Source organism: Mus pahari, chromosome 2, assembly GCF_900095145.1.
Source record: "Mus pahari chromosome 2, PAHARI_EIJ_v1.1, whole genome shotgun sequence".
Classification (NCBI taxonomy): domain Eukaryota; kingdom Metazoa; phylum Chordata; class Mammalia; order Rodentia; family Muridae; genus Mus; species Mus pahari.
In genome coordinates, this window is record NC_034591.1 from 100,650,451 (window position 1) to 100,669,361 (window position 18,911).

Here is an 18,911-nt window from a genome sequence, read left to right on the forward strand (position 1 = left end):
GAGAGGACAGTTTGGTGAAGTCATCCCATTTAGGGATAAGTTTTCTAAAGTCTCTCACTTTCTGCACATTGCCAGCAAACTATTTTATCAGTCAATGTCAATTTGGAATGTGCCTAATTTATGTTTGTCATCATGTCAGGTGTAAACAAATTTTGTTCTGTTAACATAGCTTTTACCTTTCCAATTAGTAATATAGTAATATTGACCTGTTTTTCGTTAGGGGAGGATTTTCAAAATGGTAAATACACATTGGTTAAAAATTGACTAAAATATGTCTCTCCCCACCCACCGCACCCCCGCAAAGATTAACTAGTGATTGTCCATTCACGCATTCGTTCACTCAATACCTCTGACTTTCCTGTCAGTTTAACATAGGTCTACATTGCTGTGAATATCCTAACAGTGGATTTGAGGTACCTTCAGAAATTAGTGTAGTCCAAGAGCGGCACACTACAAAAGCCCTCCAAGCAGCGGTAGCAGGCCCCTCCTTCCTGCTTCAGCCTATGGCCACCGCAGTGAATTGTCCCACAGGAGCTGTCCAGAACGGCATCCCCTCAGCCTGCAGCCATCACACGCGCTGCAGGAGCTGTCCAAGGTGGCTGCACCATCCCTACCTCAGCCCACAGCTTTTCAAAAACCACCACTGCAGGCGCTGTCCCTCAAGAGCTGTCCACAGTGGCAGCACCTCGTCTCCAGCCCCTCACCCTGCCCCCAGCAGCCCAACAGACATGGCGCCTCAGCAAAAACCGTCTGCATTGAGGAAAGACTTCCCACCCTAACCCATGGGCCCAACTCAGGAAAAAGTCACCAATCCCCGAGCGTCACACAAAACCCCACCAATCCCTGAGCAGGAAACCCACCAATCCCTGAGCTCCTTCAAGCTCAGGACTTGAAATCCTACCAATCCATACTCAGGAAATATCTGCCCTGAGAAGCTCCACCCCCTCAGAAATCCTACATAAGCACTGCCCCTTTGTCCAGTTCCCTGCTTTCTTCTCCCTGGAGCAGAGGGCAGCCATCCCTGGATTTGTCCCTCCATACCCTGGACCCTCCAATAAATCTCTTTCATGAGATTTTTCTGCCTAGTGTGACTCTTGTTGGAAGAAGCCAAGAAGCAAAGAAGCAAAGAGAAGAAGTGGGACTGAGGCCCCTGAGTTCCTCAGCTCAGTTGGGAATCCCCTCCCCTGGGAGCTGCAATGACTCCTGAGGAGGTTTCCTCTCAGAGCTGTGTGGTTCCTGGGCTTATGAGTTCCGGGATACCTTTCCATCTGAGCAGCAAGAACAAGCTAGGGTAAAACTGATTTCTTGATGGCTGCCATAATCACCCACAGTCTGCTAGTCTACTTAGTCCACTAGAATTCAGATGCCCTGTCATTTGGTTGTAGGTGAATCAGAGGTTTCCTAGCAGGCACGGGAGCCTCTACCAGAGTGCTGAGGAAATCTTGGACTTTAATAGTTCTTTTTTTTCTATGGTGTTTTCTAGAACAAAATGTCATGATGTCCACAGCTGTCATGATACCTGTTCAATGACGTCAGTAAAAAATGGCTGTCAATAGATGGCTGTGTTGATGTTATTTTTTGCAATTTGGCTGGGATTGTTAAAAATGTCAGAATGTGTTGTAGGGTAAAAGGGCCAAAGGAAAAACGTCCTGACTCTGACTTGACCCTAAGCCCAAGACCAGAAGTAAGAATGCGATCAGTTCCCAAGCTTGCCACGGAAACCTAATCCCAGAGCTTGCCCCAAGCTTAGAACTTGAGATCCCATCAGTCCTCCCTCTGGAAACCGCCACTCTGGAGTCCTCCCCAAGAAACCCTATATATACTCTGCCTTTTGCTCAGTGCCCTGCTATTTCTCCCTTGAGCAGAGGCAGCCACCTTCCTGGGTCGTACCCCACCACCACACACACACACACACACACACACACACACACACACACACACACACACACACCAATAAATCTCTATGTGAAGTTGGTTATGAGCTGTGAGTTTGTGGTGTTTCTTGGCTCCTCTTTGCTGGGATTCCTCTCTGAGCAGAGCTGTCACTTTCATAGGGAAAGCATTCCTTGCCAGAGCAGAACTGTGACACTTGCATTGTGGAAACATTCCCCCCACAACCAGAGCCTTCCCTTCAGATCTGCAACACTTATTATGTGCTTCCTTCATCCCATCCCATCACATCCGTGTCTCCGAATTTAGATAAGTTCTACAGTCATAAGGATGTTCACACAGTCACAGATTTTTTTTTTTGTAACAGAAGATCAAAACCACAACCCAAACCTAAACAAAACCAACTCCCAAACAGGCAGGGGCGCGTCACTACTGGACAGATTATAATCAGTGAAATCCCTTGAGGCTTTTAAAACTAGAACAAACAAAAATGTATGTGTGTATGCACATACATATTGCATATTCATTCAAGGATTACTGAAAACTCTGGAAATCAGAGCAGTCACAAGAAGTAATCAATAGTACCTGTGAACACAGTTGCAAAACCAACAATTGGCTAGGACGGGGGTGGGGTGGGGGAGGGATGTCATAAATGTATGTTTGCTTTTGAACAGAAAGAGAATATTCATCTGTGAAAGTAAATATGTGAACAGTATATAAAACTGCATGATATACTACTTCATAAAGAATGCACAGGTAACTGGTGCAGGGTGGGAGGAGAAATTATTATTATTATTATTAGTAGTAGTTGTTGTTGTTCCTTGTCCTGGGCATTACCTTCCATGACTGCGCTACCGGACTCTAGCTACAGAGGGCGCAGTGGTCCCACAGGCCTGTTGACAAGTCAAGCAGTTTTGCATCTGTCACACACACACCAGGGAGGGACAGGAGCACGGGACGTGGAGAGCATCGCTGTACCGTTGCTGTAGAACCTGCTCGGATGGTCCTAAGGTCGTTGCTCTGACAGTGTTGGCCGCGCCCACGTGGAGTGGGCGGTGTCAAGTCGCCCACATGAGCCAGGGACTTAATAGCTACGGTGGCCCCGGTGGGTACTTGGACATAGCTGATTGTGCCCCACAGAAGAAAAAGGGGCAGAAATCACATCCCGGAAGGGTAAGGCGCTCTGTGCCAGCCTAGGCAGCCGTGGGTCTCCATGGGTCCCTTCCGCCTCCCAGAGTTCTTCGCGCCGCGCCCCATTCTGGGGTCTCAGGTCTGTGGAGCTCGGGCCAGAGAGGGAGGGGGGGGCACCATGGGGCATGCGGCTGCCAGCATTGGGTCACCTCTTGATCACAGGGACCGGCAGTCCTCAGGTTGGCAGACACAGACTGCATGAAAGATCTCTCTGAGTTGGAGACACCTTGCCCTCCGGACATGTCTCCAGTGGGACACATTCTGTCACTTTCAGAACTCTGGAGGCAGACGTGTCACTTGAGGGAATTTCCTCTCTCATTGCCCCTGAGTAGTTTTACAACTTACCTCACAGGTGCTGGTGAACACTTTACTTCCTGAAAATCTCTGCTTGTCTTCCCAGAATTCACTATGCTTTTTGTTTTACCTCCAGCATCCTACTGCAGAACTAGCCCGATCTATTACAATGGTTTCCTTCCATTGAATTGTCAACTTTATGTGTTTATTTCATATATATATATGAAATAATTAATTATATATGTAATGTGTGTGTATACGTAAGAATATACATACACATATACATATAGGGTTGACAATTTGAGAAGAAAATCAGAACCTTATGTGTTTGTCTGGATATATATTTGTATGCATTTATGTATGTATATATATATGTATATATAAGTACATACATACATATATATAAGGTTGACAATTCAATGGAAGGAAACCAGTGCAAAGGACATAGAAGAGAATAGCAGGGAAGTTAACATGAACATGATTATACTCAAGAAAATATAATGAACTCCTGTGTTTCATATGCTAAATATATATATATATATACACATACATATATATCTACATACACAAATATACATATTCCTCATGAGAGAAAATACTGCTTGTCTTTTCTTTGTCCCCAGTACCATCTCTTGTTGCCCCTCCCTCCTTTTAGACCCCATCTTTTTGTGACAAAATGCCCCTTCTGCTTTTATGTCGTCTCTGTCACCTTAGGATTTGAAGCCAGGCTGTTTTCCCCGGGATACAAGAGTTCTGTCCATCTCTGGTTTGGAGCATTGCTTATTGGTGGAGACCGCTGTACTGGTTTTAGTGCCTTATATCTAATTTTAAGACAAGGAAACAGGAGGTACAGGTTGTTTCAGATGGAGGTGTGGATGTTGAATGGCAAAGGACAAAGAAGTTAGAAGGGAAATGTCATTCAGGTTTGGCTCCAACTTAAAGGCACCATTGGTCTCTGAAGACCACAAGGGCAACAAGCCAGATGGCCAGCCACGCTCCTCTGGGACAGGTGGAAAGACTCTCCAGCGGACAGCAGATGCCCAAGACTCATATTGCTGTTTTCAAAGTTTCTTTGCAAAAGGTAAATGAAAGTTAATTCAGGATTCTTTCAGGAATCTAAATTCCACTTGTTGGAGGTTCTAAACCAGGTGGTTCTGGTTTGGTCTTGCTCATAGTAAAGTGTAATGTCCGCTTTACTCTGGAAATGAGATTCCCAGATCAGTCTAATTCACATTCTTATAATTTTAAGGAAAGGCCATAAGGTGCAATGCTCTAACTATGATATAAAGAATAAACTGAATTTATGAAAATGTATTTCAGTGTGTGTATGTGTTGGCTACACTAGAAACGTAAGTAATACAGTATCCCCTGTGTCAATAAGGTGGTAACTACTGACAACTCAATGAAAATTAAAGTTGTGGGGAAGAAAACATTATGAACGTTTGTGAAACCAAGCTATATGTTCATTAGTAGATACATAGGAACTTCTCCACTTTTAATGGCTGATTTTGTGTGTCAACTTGACACAAGCTGGAGTTGTCACTGAGAAAGGAACCTTAGTTGAAGAAATGTCTCCAGGGGTTCCAGCTGTAATGCCTTTTCTCAATTAGTGATCAAAGTGGCAGGGCCCAGATCATTATGAGTGGTACCATCCCTGAGCTGGTTGTCCTGGGTTCTATAAGAAGGCAAGTTGAGCAAGCCAAGGGAAGCAAGACAATAAGTACTACCCCTCGATGGCCTCTGCATCAGCTCCCACCTCCAGTTCCTGCCCCATGTGAGTTCCAGTCCTGACTTTCTTTGGTGATGAACAGCATAGTGGAAGTGTAAACTAAATAAACCTTTTCCTGCTTCTTGGTCATGGTGTTTCATTGCAGCAATAGAAACCCTGAGACACCCCTGTATTAATGTTCACATTCTGAACTCATGAAAGAGTGGGAGCACAGAAATATATAGGTGAATATATGTTTCTGTGTGTGCATGTGTATCAGGAAAGGTATCGTGTGTGGCACATGTGTGTAACCCCAGCACTTCGGAGGCAGGTCAGAGGAGATCACACTTAGGCCAGCCAGGTCTGCAAATTAAACCCCTGTCAGCATGAACTACAGAAAAGAATCTGCTCAAAGAATCCAAAATTTGGGCTTAGAGGCAGCATGGGGTAAGAAGTGTGTGGAGCTCAGTCTGGATATCCAGTACCTGTGTAAATAAACAGGCGTGGTTGCATGTTCCTGCAACCCCAGGGTCAAGGTTGAGGGGGAAGGCAGGCAGGTTCTGATAGTTTGCTGGCCAGCTAGCCAAGCTAAAACAATGCGCTTCCCTTTCAGTGAGGGGTGAAAATCAGGAGAGGCAGACACCCAATGTGTTACCCTACTCTTTACACTCATCCACACACGTGCATATTACACACACACACACACACACACACACACACACACACACACACCCTTCCCCCAAGCTTCACAAGACATTCACACTTACCTGAAAGTGAGTTTTCTTTCTTCCCAGTCAGGAAGCGAGATTGTGACGGGGCTTCCAGAAGAGGAGAACCTGCTCTTTTTATGGGTCTCATTGTGAATCCATCTCATGGAGCTGAAAGAACTGCATAATGTGGTCAGGGAATTTGAGCGTGTGTTTATTCTCTCTCACTTTGTTCTCTAACAGACACTCGAAGTGGAACTTGCTCCTGAAGAGTGCGTGTCACCGTTGGATCCTTTTAACAAAGTCTGATCGTTGATTTAACATGTATGAAACACTATCACAAAGCAGAGTTAGGTAGAACACTTGTATTTTCTAAGAATTTGGGGGTTGGTGTACATATCTATACTTACATATGTGTGTGACTGTATGTAGTGTGTGTGTGTGCAGGTCTGCATGTGCACATATGTAGACTAGTGGAGGTTATTGAGTGTCCCTCTCTATCACTCTTTCCCTGTTCCTTTGAGAGACCTTTGAGGCAGGGTCTCTTCTGGAACTTGGAGTTCATGGGTCTTTCAGCTGGGTTGGAATTCAACAAGTCGGTCTTCATGTCTTCATCTTAGTCAGGAGCAGGCTCACAGGCTCACAGGCTCACAAGGACACTGGGATTGTTCCCTGGGTGCTGAAGTTTGAACTCTGTTCCTCATGCCTGCAGAGTGGGTGCTCTTAAGCACTGAGCCTTCTCTTCATCCCCAGAACCCTGTTTTAGTATTCTAAATGTCTGCTTCCATTGGTTTCCATCTTATGCTAATGTGAAGTCTGGCCTTCTTTCATGAGTGACTTTGATAGGGAAACTAATGTTTTCCCTAATTGCATGGTTTTTGCCTGCGGTCTCAAATGGAGGTTAGGATTTTGAGACAGAGAGAGGAGGATCCTGAGTTCAAAGCCAGCCTGGGCTATATAATTAAGCCTTTTGGGGTGGAGAACAGAGCTGGGGAGATAGCTAAGTCAATAAAGTTCTTACACAGTTCAGGGAGGAGGTCCAGGACAGTCAGAGACACTTGACTCAAAAAAAACCAAAGTGGATAGCTCCTGAGGGAGGATACTCAAGGTTGATCATCAGTCTTTACATGTATGTGTTACACCAGCACATGCACACGCATGTGTGCACACCAGCACATGCATGCTTACACACCAGCACATGTACATGCTTTTGTGCACACCAGCACATGCATGTGTACATACCAGTGCATGTACATGCATGCACTCACAAGATCATGTAGACACAAACAAGAGATGTTGGAGAGAAGAATGAAAGTGTAATGTTTACTCATTGTGCCTAAGTATTATGTGACCTTCTATAGGCATGAAACATTGTTCTCTTCCCTCCCCAGCATCAGCCCCTAGTAACCTCTGACCTTTAGACTTTCTGTGTTGAGTGAGTGAATCACACCAAGCAAGCACCGAGGGTTCCTGAGGATTCTTTCCCCTGGAGTCAAACAACCCAAGCACCATTTCCCCATACTGAAGGTCCCCAGGTTTTGCTGTTCACAGCAGAAAGTTCACAATAAATAAGACAAAGCACTTTTTATTAAAGACAGAACATGAGAAGTCTCGCCTCGCTGTTGGAGGTGACAGCTTCTGACATGCTGCCTGAGCTCCTCTGCTATGCACTTCATATAGACCCTGGTTCTGGCCATCCATGTGCATGTTGCTGTGTGGGTTCTTGGCTGACGCGGGGCCTCACTGTGCTTCTGAATGCGTCACTGTTTTTCTGTTTAACTCATTGACATAAACATCGATTGTTGCCAGAGCCTTCTTGTCATTTTGCAGTTGGTTCTCTCATCAGTGTTTGTCCCTGTTTTCAGCCGATGCTGGTAATATCTAGATTTCAATCATAAATATGATTTATATGTCTGTTTATGTGATGTGGATATAAACGTTTGTCGCAACAGGCATAACAGACATAATAGCAGTCCAAAATAAGTTTGTGGTATATTTCCTTCTCAGAATTCTGCTTCCTGGCAGCTTTTTCAAAGCTCCACAGTAGACCGGTTACCATGGTTGCAACCTCAGCCCTTGGGAGGAAGAGACAAGAGGATTCTGAGTTGCAGGATAGCTTGGGTGTCCCTTGAGACCCTCATAATACACAATCCTAACTTGTCAGGGTGCAGAGAATATGTGACAGCTGAGTGCCCGGCCCTGCAAGAGCATCTGTGTCAAACGTGCATTGCTCCGGACACTATGGTGAGGGGGTGACAGGCCCACAGCGAGAGCCGAGGGTGGAGGAGAGCTGTGACCGCTGTGTGGATGCAGCAGGGCCGCTGTGACCGCTGTGTGGACCCGGCAGGGCTGCTGCTCTCATGAGCTCAGTGCACTACAGAGCTGGGCTAGAGGGACACAGATCCAGGGCCAAAGGGTCCTAAACCCTCCTTAGGTGCTTTCTCCTTGAGCTCAGAAGGGCAGGGCGGAACTTACCGTGAGTCAGGGCATGGTATTGGGAGGAGGGAGATATAGGTTCAAGGCGACACACTAGGAAGTCCATGGTCTATACCCGTCTTAACCGTTCAGGAGGCCTAGGCAGGGCCCCACGAAGAAACAGGATATATGGAGGGTCAGACTGTGCAGTCAAAGAGCCTTACACCTGCCTCACCTTTTCCAGCTTCAGAAAGCAGAAGAGAGACAAAGGATGAGTCTGGGGGCATCGTGAGGAGGGCAGGACCCAGGAGGCTCTACCATCTGCAGGTGCTGGCATCACCTAAAAACCTCCAGGTGCTGACTGTGAACACTGGGTCACAGCAGCAGTTCTCAGGTTATCCCACAGGCTGGAATCACCCGGGGGTGGGGGATCCTTTCACACACATACACACATGCACACACACACATACACACACACACACACACACACACACACACACACACACACACACACCACTAAAGTGCCTGTGCCCAGGGTTCAGATTTCATGAGTCTGAGTTCCTAGATGCATGAAATGTTTCCACACACATAGCTACAAATACACATTTACCCACATCGTAAAACCTTAAACTAGATCTGCCAGAAGCACTCAGATGTACATAAACCACTTACCCAGCACTGATAAAGTTTTGAGTTCCATCCACAGACAAAACTATCAGAATGCAAACCGTTCACAGCTCAGTAGCAGAGAGTCCCTGAGCTCCCGCTGAGAGGTTCCCCTCCTTTTGGCTTACTTGCTGCGGCTTCTTTCTTTTCCCGACTTACCACTTTCCTTATGTTTCTAAAACTATTTAACTATTTTTTTATTTTTATTTTTTTTTAAATTTGAACCTTTACTGCCTAAAGTAGGTCTGAATTTCTGGGCACAAGTCATCCTCCTGCCTCAAATTCCAAAATACAGGAGCCACATAAAGACAAACTCACACCTTTAGAGAGCAGGGAAAGAAATAAAAGACAGGATAAATTAGGGGAGCTGCTTCTTCAGTTGGGAGTCAGAAGGCACGCAGTAAAGAGTCACCTCCTCCTCTCCCCAGTGCCCTCCCTGCACCTTCACCAGATGCAAGCTGGGGTGACTGTCTGGGCCATACCAGCAGCTTCACAGTGGGACAAAAGGGCATCTCTGCAGAGACAGAGAAGGGAACAGACATGCAGGCGCTGGTCCTGGCTCCTCCCCAGGAAATAGTCGAGATCATTTCCTTACAAGGACCCTCAGGTCAAACCCTTCTTGTTCTCCACATGGGCCTTCAGAGCCATGAGCCACAAGAAAATGACAGCGCAGGGCCCTGTGTGTGCTTTGACCACAGAGGCGCTGCCACTCAGGCAGGGCTGGGAGCCACAGCACAGGACAAGGACCAGAGAAGCCTGGACTAAACTCTGTGCACATTCTAAAGCTCCAAAGCATTATCTCCCCATCTGCTGAGGGCCAGGCTAGAGAGAACTCTGTGTGGAGTGTGTCAGCCCATCTACACAGTGAGCACAGGACAGGTGCATGATGGGGGTCTTTGTGGAAAGTTTGATTCTTAACTCATCTTTTAGAGAGAGGGTCTCATGTAGTCCAGGCTGGCCTCAAACTTGCTGTCATGAAGGATGGCTTCCAGTTCTTCTGCCTCCAACTCCCAAGTTAGGAATCACACTGATGGAACCAGGCAGAGTCCTTTGCAGTGGCTCAAGTTCCCACAGCAGCCCCACGAGGGTCTCCTCTAGCTACTGCCATTCCACAGAGCAGGAAACAGACATGAGAAGCTGGCTCTCCCAGCTACAGATTCTAAGATGGAGCTGACCCATCCCCTTGTCTGGCACAGCAACATGAGGTAAATTGACTCCCTGATAGCAAAGACGGTTTCTGAAGCAGATAATGTAGGGGCTCTGCTGTTGTCCAGACAGATGGACAGGGCCGGGCAGAAGCTGGCCAGAGCACCTGTGCTGAAGGCTGTCAGAGCTGGGAGAGCCATGGCTGAGGGTGTGACTGCTCAGGTGACTTTTCCACAGGTGCAATGGAAGGTGCACAGACAGTGTGAGGGGGACAGAGACTGCTGTCCTGAGATCTGCAGAAGATCTGAGAGGGAAGACTGCAAGACAGGCAGGGCTTTGGGGAGGCTCAGAAGGTAATGGGGGCTGAGGAGAAGGCAATGGAGGGCTGAGAAGGCTCAGTCAGCACCGTGCTCAACCTCAGAAGCCTGAAGACCTGAGTCTGGATCTCTGAGTTCCACAGAAAATCCAAGCTCCTTGTCTTCAGTCCTAATGATGTGAGGATGAGAGGCAGAAACAGAAGGGTATTGAGGTTTCAGCCTGCTTGGCCCACATGGCAGAGTTAGGCTACTGAGAGACCCTGGGTCAAACTGAAGATAGAAGATACCTGAGGGCTAACACCCATGGCTATCTAATGACCTCCACACATGCACACACGCACTCCATGCACACACGCACTCCATGCACACACGCACTCCATGCACTCCATGCACACATACACACATGCACTCCATGTAGACATGCACTCCATGCACTCCATGCACACATGAGCTCCATTTACACATACACACATGCACACATGTACTACATGCATACATGCACTCTATGCACACATGCACACACAAATACATACTGGAGTGGGGGGTAACAGAAACAGAACTGTGCTGTGTACACTGCAGATCATAGCCTAGTTCATCGGCAGGAGAGCCACCAGGACCTCCCTCTTCTGAAGCTCATGGGCCTCACCATATCACAAGTGCAGCCCAGTCCTCTTCCCTCCTCTCCAACTGTTACCAAGGCTTGCAGCTTGGATTGGTTATTTGGGGATAATTCAGCAATTGAACTGCATCAAGAGCATCCTGTGGCCCACCAAAGAGTCAGTAGTACTGGCTCCTATACCTGAAGGCAGGAAAGAGGGAAGACACCCCAATGGGTGTGTTATCGACCCAGGCACTCAGGCAGGAGTCGTCCTGGACCTAAGTTTCAGGATTGGAAATTAAGGATACAAATATGCGGCCCAAAGTGTGAGGATGACTTGCTGGAGGGCTGAGTTACTTCATCCTTTTGTTTGCTAACCTTCCTCATCCTCTGTCACAGAGTCAGCAAGATGACTCGGTGGCCAAAGGCACTTGCTGTGCAAGCTTGACCCCAGTTCAACTCCCGGAGCCCATGGGAAGGGAAAGAGAGAGTCGGCTTCACAGGGCTGTCTTCCGCTTCTACAAGCACAGCAACACACCCAAGAGTAAATGTGTCGTCCACTTAATTATGTTACCTTTCTTTCAAAGTTCTCAATTTCTTAAGAAACTGCCCCTCATCCCCAGTAAACCAGCTGTCATCACACAGCTTCTCTCTTTTAGAGACATGTTTCTCCCCTCAATTTGTCAAACCCAAGCTTCCATCAATTGTAAGCTTAAGTTCGGGAGCCCTGGGATACCCTCAGTACACATAGATGGTGGGCATTGCCACAGCCTGCTTGTACCCCCAAGCAATCCTTGTCACAGACAGCAGCTGAATGGAGTTCCCACGGAACAGACAGTGTGGACAAGCATTTTAGAGTGACAGGCTTCCCACTTCCCCCAAATCAGCTGAGGATCTGTCTCCTCAATGGCGCCAGTCAGTCTGGGAAGAATTTCATCCCTCTGCCTCTGTCAACCTCTGGAGGAGAAGTAGCCAGCCTGAAGCTGAGCACAGATCCTGGAGTATTGGCAACAGCCCTGTCCTCATTCCACCCCATTGGTGGTGGTTGTTGTTGTTGTTGTTGTTGTTGTTGTTGTTGATGATGATGATGATGATGATGATGAGTTGTGTTTTGTTTTTTTTTAGACTGACTCATAGACTATCTCCATAGTGCTAGCTATCCTGGAACTCACTGGGTAGACGAGGCTGGCCACAAATTCACAGAGTTTGTGACATTTTCTTTCAAAGTCCTCAATTTCTTGACTAAGAAACTGCCTTTCATTCCCAGAAAACCAGTTGTGAGGTCCACAGCTTCTTCCTTTTAGAGTAATGTTTCTCCCATCCATTTGTAGAACCCAAGCTTCTGTCCACTGTACGCTTAAGGCTTACAATTCAGGAGGCTTCCTCTGCCTCTTACATCCTGGGATGAAGGTGTGCATCACCACGCCCAGCTAGCCCAACTGTGTTTGACAGTGAGTACCTGGGGTGAGGCATGGTTTCTTGTACTGCAAAACACCCTAGATGTCTAGCTCACGGGGTCTTTCCTATGGGCTACGTCCTACCTCTCTCTCCTCCCTGCCACGGGAATGGCACTGTGAGAGCTGGGGTTGTAACACTGGTTCATTGTTGAGTCCCTAAAACTTAAGTACTTGGCCCACACAACACACACAGTAAAGACATGTCGATGTGAACTTCCTCAGAGGAAGCATTTAAAAGCAGTCACATCGCTAGATCGCTGACTCAGGAGCTATGAGCATGTACCCTGAGTTTGGTACCTCACACCCATGTGTATTCATTCAGCCTCCATGGGATCCAGGGCCCTTCTCTGGATTCTTCAGGCACTACACTCAGGCACATGACCACACACAAACACACATACATGTATTGAAGAAATTAAATGAATTTTTTTTTTTAATTTACTGAAACTGATAGCTTGAGTAGAGAAAGCATAAATAATGATTTATGGCATTTGCATAATAAAATGATAATCTAAGTAATGTGCTCATGGAACATCTATAGAAATTGTTCACATACTCAGAAAATACTCACAAACCAGGACATTACTTAATACTGACTCCTGATACTACAGAGTTAGGAAAGCCCTAAAGTAAAGGCTAGAAGTGCATATAAGAGAAACATCAGTTACTGAGAGAAGTGACTATCAGAGCACAGGACTAAACGAAGCATTTGTATAACATTGGGGAAGAGGGGCCAGAGAGAATCTAAGAGTCTGAAGATGGGGAGGAGTGTGGGGAAATGCTGTCTTCTAGACTTGACAAGGCCATTGTACTCATGAACTGACAGCATCTGTGGTTATCTGCTCAGGATACACACAGGATCAAGCCATTCTGAGTTCTAGCATAGATAGGAGATGGTTTACGATGCCTTCCTCATTGCTGAGCAACTTTTGGTAGCTAATGGCTCCTGGAAAATGGGAAGACATTTTTATTCAAGGGTGTAGCTACTGGTAAGTCATCCATGACCCAGGAAAGAACCCTACACCCATGTGCATGCAAGCTACCATAATTTAAAAGACACAAAAAAGGAGGAGGGAAGAAGTTATCCAGTGTAAAGGGGATAAGAAAAGATAATGGGAGAGGGGTGAATATGATTGTTCAAAGTATATTATATATGCATATATATCAAATTGTAAATAATTATTTTTAATTAAAATATTGTTGTGTATACATTTGCATGGACGGATTACAGAGAGGAACAAACGAGCCATTTTACTATGGCTATAGATATGAAATATAGACAAAAGAACTATTAGAAATTAAATTTAGCAAAATATTAAAAGAGTGTCATAGCCAAGAATGTCATAGCCAAGTATGGTGGTTCATGTCTATAATCCCAGTACTGGAATCCTCAGGAGGCGGAGGCAAGAAAAGCTTGAGACTACATAGTTTATGGACTACATAGTATGACTCTGCCTCTAAAGAAAAAGGAAAAAAAGCATGACTATTCAAAACAGAAAGGATACTTCATTTCTCAGTAATGACTACTTCTGCCGACTGTGTCAAAGTACTGTCCCAACAGGAGGGACAGAAGTGCAATGCCACTGTCACCTGCAAAAATCCGAGGAGGTCATCTTTTAGAGGGAAAACAATCAGGTAAAAAAATAAAGATATATGGCTTCAACACACACACACACACACACACACACACACACACACACACACCATGCCACAGCATGTCAGGGTGAGCCAGTGGGAAATAGAATTAGGCTTTATTAAAACTAATAAATGCACTAATAAAACTAATAAAAATAATGAAAGATATTTCAACACAGGTTTCTTTTTCTTTTCTTCCTTCCTTCCTTCCTTCCTTCCTTCCTTCCTTCCTTCCTTCCTTCCTTCCTTCCTTCCTTCCTTCCTTTCTTTCTTTCTTTCTTTCTTNCTAAAAATAATTCCTTCCTTCCTTCCTTCCTTCCTTCCTTTCTTTCTTTCTTTCTTTCTTTCTTTCTTTCTTTCTTTCTTTCTTTCTTTCTTTTTTTCTTTCTTTCTTTCTTTTCCGAGACAGGGTTTCTCTGTGTAGCCCTGGCTGTCCTGGAACTCACTCTGTAGACCAGGCTGACCCCGAACTCAGAAATCCACCTGCCTCTGCCTCCCAAGTGCCGGGACTAAAGGCATGCACACCACCACTGCCAGCTCAATACAGGTTTCTGAGTTCAAGGAGTAAAAGGAAGAAATAGTGTGTGTGTGTGTGTGTGTGTGTGTGTGTGTGTGTGTGTGTGTGTATTCAAGAAAGTCACAAATAAGTGGTGGCTATCAAGTTACATCTCAAAGGATGGCTAAAATGTTGTGTTTCCTTTTCCCTTTTTATTAAGTGATATTAGAGGGTGTCTCGGGGGATTCCAACCTGATAAGTGGAACCGCTAAGAACAGGAGCCACCAAGCTTCCACCAGGGGTTAAATATGTCCTTTCACTACACAGGGAACTTTATGAGATTTCTAGAGAATTGCCAGTGTGTCCCTGTGAAGAACGGTCTTAAGCAAATGGTAATCATGTTCCATTTCCTGCTTCTCAGCTGCCCTGGGAAAGGCTCCAACCCGACCCCTGAGTGAGAGGCTCCTGTCCCTCCCAAGGTCCCTGTGGTTTTCTCTTTCTATCATGTCTCCAAATGAAAAAAAAACCTTTATTATCCTTTTCATAGGTTCTGCAACCCACCTGAGAGTGATTGTTAAGTCCCAGGTTTAGTGAGACCTGGTCTCAGGGAACAAGGATGGATAAGAAGAGGACCCCCCAGGCTGGGCAGTGGTGGGGGACACCTCTAATCCCAGCACTGTATTTCCAACATATAATGGCACAGGATATGTATTTCCATTCCAAACGGTAGAGAGGAGAGCAAGGTGGGCCAAATACTGGACCAACACCCACCTAGGCAAACTCCACAGCCTTCACCTCAGTGTCTGGTGTCAAAAGGCTCTTCAGAGCCTCCAGCTTTGTTGATTGCAACGCAGTTCCTTCTCTTGGGCTGGCTCCACTTCCAGGAAGCAGCTCTCCTCAGCAGGCATCTTATAAGTCTGGCATCTCCGACCTTTGGGGAGTTCCAAGATGATCTAGGCTTCGCCTTCGCAGCTTCACACAATGGTCCCTCTAGGCCTCCTTGCAGGTACATCCACCACACACCTGACATCAGCATCTTTCCTTAATTGTTGGAACTTGTGACACTCCCTGAGGGCCAAGCATTCAAACCCACTCCATAACCCCTTTCTTCTACCCTTGACTCTAAAGCCTGAACCATGTGGACAAAGCTGCTAAGTTCTGCTTTCTGGGGCTAAAACATGACCCCCACCACCAGTGACCACTTCACCAGCTTTCTGATTTTGATGGTTCCCTTCCCTGCCTAAGCTTGGTTGTCCAGGAGCTCACTTTGTAGACCAGTCTGGCTTTGAACTTAGAGATCTGAGAGCCTCTGCCTTCTGAGTACTGGCATTAAAGACATTCCTTTTCAGAAGATGGAAGCTTAGCTGGTGAAGATCTTGCCCTGAAATCACCACACCCTTTATTCCATTTTTAAATCTGTTTGTCTTCTTGAACACAGAACTTAGTTTTCCATTCTACTTGCTGATGACCCTTTTCTCCTCAGTCTGCACATTTTCTCCTCAGTCTGCACATTTTCTCCTCAGTCTGTACATTTTGTGTTTTTACTTGTGCAGCTTGGAACTTTTCATTATAGATCTTCATAGGAGTGAGCACCAATAGTAACATGGCAGAGTCAATACTCAGCTGTTTTGAGATTTCCTCTACCAATAGAATTCATTCCATTCTCTTCGCTTTAGCCTCAGGCAGACTCTTCAAACAAGGACGAAAGCCAGGCACACTCTTCATCAAAAAAAAAATCACAAGAACAATCTCTAGGCAACATTACTAAAATTCTTCTCCTCTGAAACCTCTTGAACCAGGTCCCCACGGTTTAAATTACCCTCAGCACCACTGTCTTCCATGTTCCTACTTGGATGATCCATTAAGCAGCACTTAAAGCATTTCAAGACTTTGGGAAACACAGTGTGTGCAGGTAGGCGCGGTGTTAGAGAAGGAGCTGAGAGTTCTACACCTTAGTCCTCAAAGCAGGAGAAGTCCGTGAGCCACACTGGGTGTAGCTCAAGTATAGGAGACCTCAAAGCCCACTTCCAGACTTCCTTCCCCAAGACCACACCTACTCCAACAAGGCCACACCTCCTAATAGTGTCACTCCCTATGGGCCAAGCATTCAAATGCATGAGTCTATAGGGGACATCCCTATTCAAACTACCACATAAAGTAAAAATCTAAAGGGCTTTTGAGGGGTCATATGGGAAGCTACTAAAGAATCTGCTTAAAATATATACATATGGGGCTGGCGAGGTGGTTCAGCCAGTAAGAGCACTGACTGCTCTTCCTGAGGTCCTAAGTCCAATTCCCAGCAACCACATGGTGGCTCACAACCACCCGTAATGAGATCTGACACCCTCTTCTGATACGTCTGAAGTCAGCTACAGTTTACTTACATATAATAATAAATAAATCATATATATATTATATATATAATATATATATATATATAATATATATATTATATATATATAATCAAGTCACCAAATAACAAGGGAGATAAACAACTTTCTACCAAGTAAAACTTACCACGTCAGGAATGAATAACATCTACTCAAGCCGTTAACCAAAGGAGTGCAGTGGAAACACGCAAACATCTCAGGCTATTGCCTAGGCTATTAGCTGAACTTTACAAACTAATGGTAAAGCCTTATTGCATAACGCATAAGGAGAAAGACAGAGAGAGACTTGTGGACCACCATGCCACCCACAGACCTATGCACTGCACAGGCGGGCCATGGACACCTGCTTGCCAACACACCATGCAGCACGGATGGAGGATGTCACTCAGGGACCTGCCAGAGGTGTGACCAGCCTGCAGCAGGAACTACCACAGTGTGCAAGTACATCGTGGTCAGATAGGAGAGAATAAGAAGTGGACCAGCTTGAGCCTTATGAAGAGAATGGAACTGGAGACTTAAGGTAGAGAGGAGTAGCCTGTTGTGAGTAGCCATCCCTGACACCTGGGACCACGGTGAGGTCCCAGCCAGAGCTGCGGCTGAGGACCATGTCTGAGTCCGTGAACACACAGAGGGAGAAGGTGAACGTCGATGTCCCAGGCTCACATTACCACTAGAGAACACGGGGATATCTTTGATCAGGGCAGACACTGGGAACCACACGGATGTCCAGGGGCTGTGCAAAACTGGCACAGCCATCACTGAATGTCGCTCTCTGGAGACCTGGTCCTATCTCTCACCTCTGGCAGCATACAAAAGAGCAAGCCGTTCACCTTGCCCAGGCAGCACAGTGGAGCTGACCCTGATGGCAGAGGTGTGGGTGAGCCAGACCTAAGACCCCAAGGCTCCAAGGCCCCAACACTCATCTGCCATTGGTGGGGTGGCCCAGGTACAGAGGGGATGCCCCCCCCAGCCCCTCACTGCCTCTGGCAATCAGGAAAGCTGCTTACAGGGTGATGAGCTCAGGAAAGCTAGCTCTGCCCTGCAGCAGCAGCAGCAGCAGCAGCAGCAGCAGCACTCAGGAAAGCAGGCCCTGAACCTCACCAGGAAGGCAGAGCAAGGCTGACCCTAATGGTGGGTCACACCCCAGCCCCCAAGGGTGAGAATGTGAAAGGGCTGGCCCTGCCATTAGTCTACTGTGAGATGTCGTAGGGGTGGGGGTGATGCCTTCCCTTACCCCCTCACCACCTGTGGTGGTCAGGAAAGCTGCCCCCGGGGTCATGAGGGCAGGAGAGCTGGTCCTGCCCCTAACTGGCTGGAGCATTGAGAAAGCAAGCTCTGCACCTCTCCTGGGCAGCACAGTAGGACCGGCTCTGGCTGAGGTGGGTGTGGGTGAGCTAGCCCTAAAGATGAGCGTAAGGGAAAGCTGGCCCAACCACTTGTGAGGTGACATGCGTGCTGGGGCTATGTCTTTCCCCCCCCTTACCCCTCATCCCTCACCCCTCACTACCTGTGACAGTCAGGAGAGCTGGCCCTGGGATAATGAGAGCAGGTAAGCTGGTCATGTCCCTTGCTAGCTCCATCACTTGAGAGACTAGACCCTGCATCTCGTCTGAGCAACATGGTGGAGCTGGCTCTGATAGGGGAAGGCATGGCTGAACCAGTCCGGAGGGCATGAGAGCAGGAGGGCCGACCCTGCTTCCTGCTGAAGGCAGTACTGACCGCTCAGCTACCATCCAGGCCTCTGAGTTGACCCACCCTGAAATCTCTCTGTGTAATGAGGGGATGTGTGAAAGGGCCAGGCCTGCTGTTCCAAAGCTTCGGACTCTCCACAGCACAGGGTCACAGCAGGATAACTGGGAATACTGATGCTGTCTCAGAAGTCAGGGATCTTGAACCAGACCAATGACTCCATGTAATGAACATTTGCAAGTGAAGATGTGTGAACAGAAGAAAATACTGCAGGACACAGTGCAGGGCATACTACAGTTTTCACTGTGAGGT